Here is an 11211-nt window from a genome sequence, read left to right on the forward strand (position 1 = left end):
AGGTTAAATGGTGCCTGACAGATGATTTGCACATTATTCCAAACAGTCCACAGCAAAAGAGGAAATATTAAAATCTGGTTTTCTTTTTTAAGGAAAATGTCATCCCAAGTTTAATATCCATGTGAAGCTGACATATGCTCATTCTACATTTCCCCATCAGAACTGCTCTTTTACTTTATGTCAGGCAGATTTGTTGCTATTGGCTTCCCCGCAGATGTTCATCTACTGCCACCTCCTAGAAAAAAGTCTCACCACTATCTACTCAATTGGTTCCCCACAAATGTTACTTTTTGTTCTATAAATCTCTGAAGTTACTTTTTCATCATAGCAACCTACTGTGTGAGATGTCTCCAAGCATGCAAGAGTCTTACCAGTTAGATTATTAAAATCAGAGGAGAAGCAAAATAAAATGTTTCCATTAATTTCATTCATGCAAATTTTTATTTCTTCTGAACTAAACTAAACTAAAGTTAAACTGTATAAATGTCTTTTCGTGGAGTGAATAGTTTCTTTCTTTTCCTTTCAGTAGTCTAGGTTCTCCTCTTCAGTAACTTTGGGGTTGGACTCTAGGAAAAACATCAGTAAAAAAATGCACAGTTATGGTTTTATGCTGCCTATCTTTAATACTGTAATTCTGTCAATGGGGTTTGCTAAGTTACTTCACCTTTGTCTTTAAAAAAAAAGTGATTTCTTGAGGTTGCTTTTGTCATGGATGCACATTTTTTTAAATTTCTTTTTATTTTGGATCTTTGTCTAACAGCATTTCCTACATTAATGTTGTTATTACTTAATGTAATTAACAACATAGCACAGAGGATTTCAATGCTAATCTTGTTTTCTTGGAGAAAGAATTTTGGGGCGGTGTAACAGGACTTCCTCAACGATTTAGTTAGTGATAATCCACCCTTTTTTTCTTTTTTTTTTTTTCATTTTCTGCTTTAAATCTTTGCAGGATAGAAAGAAGAGACTATAAGTATCTTTTTTAATAGAGCAAATTAAAAATTGGAAATTGATTTATTCATCAAGGCTTTCCCCTATAATGGACTGTGTATCTGCTGGAATGTATGATCACATTATTTAATAAACTTAAATACCTGAAGGACCCTTAAGAGCATACTGCTGAGAACTCTGCTACCTGCGCTCCAGGGCGCCTTTTCTCATTCTTGACTGAAGGTCTGAAAACTTCTCTAAAAATTAAGAAAATACAAAAAGATACTTAAATAAGATTAATCAAATTAAAATGAAAAACAATAAAAAAGAAAAAGAAGAAAAAATGCAACAAAATGGAAATGCTATTTTTTAAGCATTCTCTAAAGAGTTTGTCAAGTATTCAAAAGTCATAAATTGGTGACAAACTTCTATGTAACAGAAGTGAGAAACAGACTAAAGGAAACTATAATACATTAAATCAGATTTTGGCCTCATAGTTATGCCTGTAGAATAAGCATTATAGACTGGCTCTACAGAAAAGATTTTTTCCTGAGGTACCAAGTAGAACATGATCAACCTTTTCTTTGATAAAGATAGTATTATTTCCCCTGTTGAGGCTGTTCAGAACCAGATGCACTTCTGTCTGATATATGCCATCTGTAAGAAAGGTGAAAATCATACTAATTCCACGAACACATTTTACCAACCTGAGTGGGTGATAAAGGATCGAAGAAAATTAATGACCGCGAAATGATTTTTGGAACTAGCAATGGCATCCCGGAATAGCTGCATTTACCTGGGTAATAAAAGGGTAAAGAAGAGAACTGGGAAGAAGTCAGATGTCTGTGGCCTGATCACAACATGAAGCCTATATGCCCAAACTGAATTTCCAGGTCTCACATATATGTGTGACTTGGAGCATGCCAGTTAATCTTTTGTATACTCCAGCTTTGTGCCATCAGTGATAATGGTATTTCTCCTATCTCCCTGGAGTTTCTGGGGAACTTTGCAGTAAAAAGTTCTATCTAGAAGCGACAAACCAAAATTAAAAATTACTTTGTATCTTTAAACAAATAAGTAGTGCTCTTTTATCATTTCAGTACTTTTAAAAAATTAGGCATAAAAATACTACCTGGATAATAATTTTTTGAGTAAATAATTTATTGTTATATTTATTTGTCTATACTCCTATTAATCATCATGTTAATTGATAGTCAAAATTTGTTTCATTTAAGTTGATTATTCATGTAATGTATCTAGTAATGTGGGTCACTAACTACCAAAAAAAATATAAAAAAGAACCTAACATTTTTCTGCAAGTTATATCTAATCTCCTAGAAAACCATTTCCCTTTTCAGAACACATTTCATATAGAAATAAGATTTCTTTCAGCAGTAGTGTATCTACGATAAATGACACTTTCCACCTCTGTATTTTGTTGGGTGCCTAGGAATAATGTAGACAACGAGCATCTGTGCTATGCACGAGCTTTTACAGAGAAGCTCCCAAACAGAGTGAAGAGATCATTAACAGCCCAAATTTCAATCTTCTTTATTCAGCTCAGGTATCAAATGAGTAATTTGCTGTCCATAGCTTTGAGAAGCTCAAATATAAAATCTACAAGAGACAGGATAATGGTATCTTAGTGATTACACTGTTTTTCTAACTACTTCCAAGGCTTTTCCTTTCACTTCTGCCTTAACAAAAGATAAGTCTGAAAATGAGCCAGGTCCTTATTAAAAGCGTAGCATATGTCTAGGGAAAAAGGGTCTTGCTGTTCAGATTTATGTCTTTTGGCAGATTTATAAGGTGTTTATGTGTAGTAGATTTAATCCCATGGACGAGTGCTCAAGGCTTTGCTTAATTCCCTAAGTGTTTAGAAATTCTGATTAAAAGAAGTTCTTGGTAATAATAAGACTGAATTCTCCGTAATAACACTTTTCAAGATCTGAAAAGGTGGGGCTTTTACCTTATTACAATAAGCATGTTTCACGACCACAGCTGAAAGGGTCAACCAGTGAGGAAAGGATGGGTTACATGCTACATCTGTCCAAACTTGGACATGCTATTGCTCTAGCGCACATATAATTTATCATTATTTTTTATTCAGGCATATACTCAGTAGGCAGTGGGATAAGATCATGAATTCCAGACAAGTAGCTGTTACAACTAGCTTTGTTATAGATGAGGATTTGTTGCAGGTGTCTGCTGAAATGTTTTTAGACCATAGTAATTAACCCAGAATCAACTCTAAATGTTTCTTCCAGATACTTTTTGCTAAGAAGAACAATACTTCAGGGACTTATATTCTAAGTATACATAATCTGGATTTCAAAAAGTATATGCATGTGGAAGTGAAATAATTCAGAAAGGGAGGACATGTGAAATGAATTAATCCTGCAATCTACTGCTTTTACTTGTTTGCCATAGGGGAACTGTTTCCTAAGTATCTTTGGTAAAGGTTGCAGAAACATTGGTCTAATCACATGGTTAAATATTTGCTTGTGGCAAAGGATACTCAGAATGATATAATAAAAAGTGTATACATAATTTGCACGGAAGATTTGGTGCACCTCTAAATTGCAGGTTCCATATCTTAATACTTATTTTTCTGTAAAGACAAAAAAAAAAAAAAAAAAGCTTTTAGATATTACTGTTCTCACATAGTGACCCAAGTCACTGCTTTTTGTTCGTTTGGTAAAATTGAAGTTGTAATGTAGTACTGCCAATAATGAAATATAGAATCCTCCCCGGAATACCTAATTATTTTTAGGAGCTCACATATGAATCTGAGGTTCAGATATGGATTTTCTCCTGCTGTCTTTGTTACAGTATTTCTTTTCTCTTATTGTTCTCTATATATGTCTACAAATAATGGTGTAAACCTTAAGCATCTTCAATATGCAATTTTTCAATCTTAACAGTTCTAGCGCCACTTAGAAAAAATGATGTGGGATAAAAGCATTCAGATATGTTCATTGTAAGGCAGTTTCAGTATTTCAAATAAAATCCACAGAGAAATGCACAATAGAGATGGCCGCTAAGGCAACATAATTTCACCACGATGTTATTCCACTATATTTCTGTCAAAAGCTAGCATTCTTTATCATGCAACTGGAGAAAACAAATCAAGACCCTCTTCCTGTATATAATCAAATGTTTGTAGAGAATTGCAACATTTAAAACATTTTTTTTTTTCAGTTTTCTTTTATCAGTGAAGAACAAATGGTTGTATAAGGAATGGAAGACAGAAAGGCTTTGGATAACAATAATTTTTAAGACTGGGACAACACTAGCTTCATAAGCCTTTCCATTACAGTTTTTACTGAAGAAATCAAATCAGTAAGTTATATCTAAAATACTATAAACTATTCTGCATTTCTGCCTCTGTCTGCTAACCCTAAACTTCTTCTCTAAGATTTAGTCCCTGTGGTTGGTAGAACAGCACTCCTCTCTCCTCTGACACCATTCCTTGACATTTATCATTTATCTATGCACTCAAGTAAGTAATGTTTTCAGATTACTATTCCGTGTGCCACCATGAAAGGAATTCACAGAAAACCTAAAATCTTGCTATCAAAACCCATGTACTGTATCTCAGCTTCATCTAATACTCTATGTATTATTTCCCTGGTGTGATGCTTCGGATATCTTCTACCATTTTTTTACAAAGCTGAGAAGTTAGTTTAGAAGCAATTGAAAATGTGCTTTGTTAAGAGGAGTAGATATGTAGATATCCTGTGCAGATAGCTTTCCGCTATTCCAAGTGATGGTCTCAGGGCATTACTATTATTGCTGTTGTTTTACCTGTTTATGGTTCTCTAAATATTGTCTCTAGGCTGTTAATGAAATTGTGTAGAGAAGTAGGAAGAAAATACTAACTCTGATCTCAGAGAAGTAAATGGGAATTTGGAGGTTTTACAAAAGTGCAGATTATCATGTTTAGCTAAAAAGGTACTTTTATGGAGGAAAGACCATTGTTAGTTGCTTAGTTGACGAGCTACAGGCCTAAGAAAGCAAAGGTACAGTCAATATAAATAAAGCTGTGTAGTTAATTGAAAGTGTACTCAGCAATCATAAATTACAGGTGCTACTACTAAAATTACAGCATCTTCTGAAGAATCTTAAATCTTCTGAAAAGTCTGATGTTCTAGAGGTATCACATTTCTTTTTATTTTCTGCATCATCTGATGAACTTCAGAATCTCTGTGATCTTTTCTAAATTGATACAATTTTAAATAGAGATTTTTGTATCTGCAGGTTACATTTATTAAGCTTAAGAAATGACAAGGCTCATAATAAACCCAGCCTTCAAAACTAGGTTTATAAATCCAGAGACATTCACCATAAACTCAGTCATATTGCGAATTTTGCTTTGGTCCAGGAACTGAATACTCATCGACACTTATCTTATAAACTATACTGAGTAACAGATGATCAAAAGTTCAGGGATTAAACTGAGTTAACTTCAGCTATGATTTTGATAGTACCAGTAACATTTATTATAACCAATGTTGATTGGTTATAAAAATACTCAACAAAAATCATCAGGTTTTGTATGTCACCAGTGCCTAATATTATAAAACTTAGTAATAATTGTGCAGGCATACTGAAATTCAATCTTAGTCTTTAAATATCTGTAAATATTTTGTCATAAACACTTTATGTTTCAGCTGAAGCAATGTGCTATTTCTTTTCTTAAGCAGTGCAAGTCACAAAATTTACTGTGCATGTTCAGTGTAGAGTGAAAATAATTGGATTTGCAATGACAAATACATGCTGGAGTTTGCAAGTGAATTCCCTGAGATGTAAAGACTTTTATATATGGTAAACTAGGTCCCAACCTCTGGGTCAAATGTTGCTGTGAATTATGATAATTGCAATTTATGGTAAAGACTAGAGTAAGGTTTGAAACTTGTCAGCACATATCATGAAGTAGAAATAAATTACAGCTTTTCAAAAATGACAGATTTCTGTTAGGTGCTTTCTTTCACTTTGACTGCATCAGACCTTTATACACCCAGCAATTAACTTTATTCACATTAATATTCAGCAGTGTTGACAAGACTGACACAGTAAAACTCAGTTTGTATAAAAGCAGAGACAGTTTGATGTAGAGTTATTATATTGTCTCATAATTCACTGTTGAGAGGTAGATCTTGATAAATGAAGAACAAAGCTATTGACTCTGGTGTTGACTTACTGTGCCAAAAAGGATTCTGATTTTCTGTTTCTCAAGATACGCAGATTTTTGTTTGGAAATAAACAGTAATTGTATCTAAAGCCTTAGTAAAAATAATATTAGTACACTGGTATCATCCTATTTATTATTTGTGTATATTCATTGGTTTCCCAGATATTTTTTAATATTTAGAATAATTGTGATGATATATAATGTTAAATGAGGCCAACCATATATATTTAAAGCATGGTTTTAACTTCTCTGGGAAAGCATAATGTGTATACTATTTCTACCCCTGCTAGATTATGGCCTCACAAAAGGAAAAAGCAACCTTTCAACTAAAGTGGAATGGAAATAGCTCCTGACAACAAAAAAGTCCTGACAGTTGGTGCACCCATCCTGTATAATATTACCAACAAGGAGTTAATCATGAGAGGGAGAGCAGGTTTCCAAATGTTTAAAAGAAGCTTTACAGATGTTAAAAGATTTAACAGCTGCTCTTTTTTAGGTTTATAACATTTACTCAAACTGCATTTACAGATTTGCTGATTCACTGTTGAAGCCATTACACAGACAAAAACTTTAAAGTATGGATATAGGCTTTCTTTTGGAATCATTTTACTTTTGTAATATCTCTTATAGAAGAATCAGGAAGCCCTTTTGATTTTCTCTTCTTGGTCCAACAGTCTCAAAATTATTTACCCACAATGAGTTTGACCCAGAACCTCTTATAATCTCTGTGCATGTTCTCTATGCACACAGAATAACAGAAATGAGAGAGCGCTGCTTAGATGCAAAGCTGACCTCTCAGGTCTTCATTCTGCTAAATGAAAGCCCTAGCCACTGAGGACAAAGCAGGACAACCTTATTACCTTCACAAATCTTGTCTTTGGCCTTTAAGGTCCCATTTTCTGTCTGCATTTTAAAAATGTCCTTAAATGTCACTTTAAGGCTAAAGTTCCACTTTGGGTACAACATTTGTGTGTCTTTTGGAGATATCCAGGAACATAAAGACAGAAATAAGACTAAGCAAACCATAGAATCACAGAATTGGTTCAATTCTCGTCCATTCTCCCTGCTCAAGCAGGGTTATCCTAAAGCACATTGCACAGAATTGCATCCAGATGGTTGTCGAATATCTCCAGTGGGGGAGATTCCACAACCTTTCTGGGCACCTGTTTCAAATGCACAACTAGGGAAAAAATTAGATAAATTAAAAAAAAGGGATAGATTGACTGAACTAAACTGCTCTCAAATTCTTCATATTGTATTGGTTATTGGAATAATCCCTTTAAACTTTACACAGCCTATGCTGTACATCTTTTTTATAATTGTTGCTAAAAAAATAGCTATGAAGGAAGAGTGCTTTCATTTGGATTTTACTATATTAGCAACATTATAATGATTATGTGAGTATAAACCCCACATTTTTTAATTGTTATCCAGCTGTTATGCCAAATTGTTGCCCATATTACAATATGAAAAGCATTGTTGATATTCTATAATAGTGTAAACATCAGAGTATACACTGTGGTTCTTCAAGAGTATCATCAGGAGTCATTCAGTCTTTCCTAACTTCATTAACATTAAACCTTCATTTACATATTTACATCTTGATTCTAAAACAGACTATTACACTTTTTCTCAGGTTTCCAGCACTAATGTAGTATCTTCTTATCTTTCAGGATTTGAATGATTTGCCATAGCTTTCTAAATGTATTAATTCCCTTAACTATAGCACAAACCTTAGAGCATATTTGTGTGAGCATTGTCTGCCTTACTGCTTTCTTTTCCACAGTGAACTAACTGTGAAGCAACAGCAAGACAGACCTCTTTGTGACTTTGTGCTGCTGGTTACACAACTTGGTTCACTTCGAGAATGGCAAAGTTCTTATTTTTGTGATTCCCACTGTCAGTGGCAGGGTATGGCTGTTGTAAAAAAACATCACTAAGATCTTTTTATCCATTCCTCATGCTCCTCCTTTATCATCAGGGTGTCGTTGGCTAGAACGCTGGGGTTTTTTAATAGCAAACTGACTAAAACTGACTATGCTGTAACTTAGTTAAATTTCATAAACCACAAACTGGCTGCAAGCCTGGAAACACTGAAACTTTTGCCTAATTGCAATCAATTGCTTCTCTGTTTATACTGGATTACAATGTTATTGGCTCAATTAAGTTTATGGAAATAAATTGTTGATGCTTTGGCTGAGCAGCTGTAACAATGCAAAAATGCAAAAAAAAAAAAAAAAAAAAAAAAGATGTGAAGATAACGGGCACAGCCTGTCTAGCATTGCTAAAGCCATTGACTTTATCATGGAGAAATGGCTTCAAGCCAAGAGAACTCATTTGGACAAGATGGAAGAGAAGAATTGTGGAATGTTACTTAATGTTGCAGATGCAAAATATGTTTACACTGTTGCATTGGTCCACTCCCTGTTTATTGCCAACATCCTAATCTATTATTCCTTATGCTGTGTAGATGTTAATGTGCGTGCAAGCTCCATTCTGGGATGAACTAAATATTTCTCTTGATGGGAAGTCCTACCCATGTGATCTCTGTGTTCATCGACTATGCTGACTTCTTAGCCCCACGATGTGCACTAGGAATGTAAGACATGCTAGCTACACTTTAAGAACCTCTTTGTATGGGTTTGGAGAGATCTTATTATCTTTCTAGGAGCATCAAATCCATATGCCAATTCCCTGTGTAATATTATAAGAATAAGATTCCATCAACCCCAACAAGGAAGACCTTTTAACAGCTCAGTGGAAAAGGCAGGTCGGCTTCTTCTTTCCCTCTATATCTCATCAGTACTCACTTGAACTCTCTTTTCCTGCAGTCCATTAGAGTTCTACAGAAATACGTGCACTGATCTTAAGGTTCTGCCTTCTGACTTAAGTCCGTGCAATCCATGCACACTTGCCAGTAGCTGCTATGTCATCTTGGACCTTTTTTGATAATTCTTCTCAAGGGCTACAAAGCAATAGATATATCTGGGCTTAGGCAGCCACTTAGACATTTGCGAAGTTTACTCAGGGTTGAGTATGGGGCATCTGTTGCGTGTCACACACATTGCTTTCTGAACAGCAGTGCAGTGCATCGTGTGTTAACAGGCATATCATGTGTCATCAAACACTTCCAAGAATTGTTGTACTTGGTTTTTTTAGCTCCACTTACTGATAGTGGAGAAACTTGAGCTCTTATTTTTTTAAGAATAACTATTATAGTAAAATGCAGGCTTTGGAATTAGTAGGCTGCCTACTATAAGACCTGATGACAGAACAAGGGAAGTGCAAGAGAAATTTTTCTCACGCAGGCTAGGAAGATCGGGGGTGATAGAGACAGATGTGGAGAGATACCTGCAGAGAGCACAGAAAAAAGAAGTTACCTATGTGGAGGTGGCCTGGAAGGCAGTGTGATTACACTTCTACACGTGGCATGAAAGCTTTCTTGAGGCAAGCTGGGCCAAGTCATATGGATGGCTTTGAGTGCAACACTGCCAAAGCCATCCTTGAGGACCTGCCTTCCTTCGGTCAGGTAGCTAGACTCATACCTGACCTCCCTCCCTAGAAGTTTTAGATTAAGTATTATAATGGGGTGAAGGTCTTCCTGTGATGGAAAATGACAGTGTTTCAGAAAAATAAGAGTGTTATATATCTGATAGAAATGTGGTATACCAAGGATTTTGGACTATTACTGACTGAGGAAAAAAAAACAAAACAAAACAAAACAAAACAAAACAAACAAAAACAAAAAACCAAAAACAAAAACAAAAACAAACAAAAAAAAATAACAAACCCAAAAAACAATCTACATCCCTGGCTTGAGCTTTCAGCTGAGAAAAATCAGACACCCATAAAACAGGACATACGTGCTTATTTGCTTTGCTTCAATATTGATGCAATGGTATATTCAGATTTCATAGGTTTTAACCTTAACCTTAAAAAGAAACCCAAGCTGTTGAGGTTCTTTCAAAGCAAAACATAAAGTAATGCAAACTGTGTTTGCAGACAGACTGAAACCATGACTGCAATGTATGAGCATTTCCCATCTGTCATTAACCTCATTGTGATATTTAGCTCTAAAGCCTGATGATGTTCTGTTAGCAACCATATTCACTGTCTTAGGAGTGATTATTTTAGTGTACATATCACAGAAGGAAAGGAGGCAAAACTGTTGGGAGATATTAAGACTTTTTCATTGAATAAAATATAGAAGGAAAGAATGAATTAGGACAGAAGCAAACATGAAAGAATTGAGAAAATACAATAGCAGGGAAAAAAAAAGGTAAAATTGTAACTCTTAAAATGAGCTCTTTTCTTACAGGGATCCTGCATGTCACGTAAAAACACTGAACAAAGCTAAACAACAAAAACTCAGTCTGATATATTCCTTAATCACTAGGCATGTCACTGATATCATAAAGTGTTTCACTAGGAATTGAGAGCAAACCTGAATTCATCCAAAGCTGACAGGAAACTCAACTATCCCCTTAGAAAATATTTGACATTCTTGTCCTAGCCTATCTGAAACAATAACACTGCAACAACAATAACAATGCCTTACATTTCCTCTGTACAAAATAATGTGGTGGTCTGTGAACTCTGATTTTGATGAATTAGATGCTAACACTACTAATTGCTCCTGTGCTGAAAGAGACAGCAGGTGTATTTATCAAATGTTTTTGTCCAGACAAACCTGACACACCTTGGAATTGCACTCACCTGAGCAAAAGTATTAGAGAAACAGCACTGAAAAAAAGCTTAAAAAGTAAGGGGAAAGTGCCTCACTTTAGCTCTCTACAGCTTCCTGAGAAGGAGAACTGGAGAGGGAGGCACTGATCTCTTCTGCCTGGGATCCAGAGACTAGGCATAGAATCATAGAATCATAGAATCATAGAATCAGCTGGGTTGGAAGGGACCTCTGAGATCATCAAGTCCAGCCCTTGATCCACTACCACTGTGGTTACTAGACCATAGCACTAAGTGCCACATCCAGTCTCATCTTAAAAATCTCCGGGGACAGAGAATCCACCACTTTCCTGGGCAGCCCATTCCAATGCCTGATTACCCTCTCTGTAAAGAATTTCTTCCTA

The 11211-nt window shown here is 35.2% G+C and overlaps 1 long non-coding RNA gene across 2 annotated transcripts; it reads right to left on the minus strand.

Annotated features, from left to right (window-relative positions):
• Positions 1-460: 460 nt before the first annotated feature.
• LOC113987624 lies at positions 461-10933 on the minus strand. Of its 2 annotated transcripts, XR_003540598.2 has the most exons (4): positions 3449-3514; positions 1638-1726; positions 1095-1187; positions 461-566 (listed from the first exon to the last, which is right to left on the minus strand). It is a non-coding gene; the product is annotated as an uncharacterized LOC113987624 (long non-coding RNA). The 2 variants fall into 2 exon arrangements; XR_005565646.1 differs by lacking the exons at positions 1638-1726; positions 3449-3514 and adding an exon at positions 10841-10933.
• Positions 10934-11211: the final 278 nt, after the last annotated feature.

The sequence above is a fragment of the Pipra filicauda genome, unplaced genomic scaffold (assembly GCF_003945595.2).
Source record: "Pipra filicauda isolate LSUMZ 115617 unplaced genomic scaffold, ASM394559v2 scaffold11_size5308982_pilon, whole genome shotgun sequence".
In the NCBI taxonomy this organism is placed as follows: Eukaryota; Metazoa; Chordata; class Aves; order Passeriformes; family Pipridae; genus Pipra; species Pipra filicauda.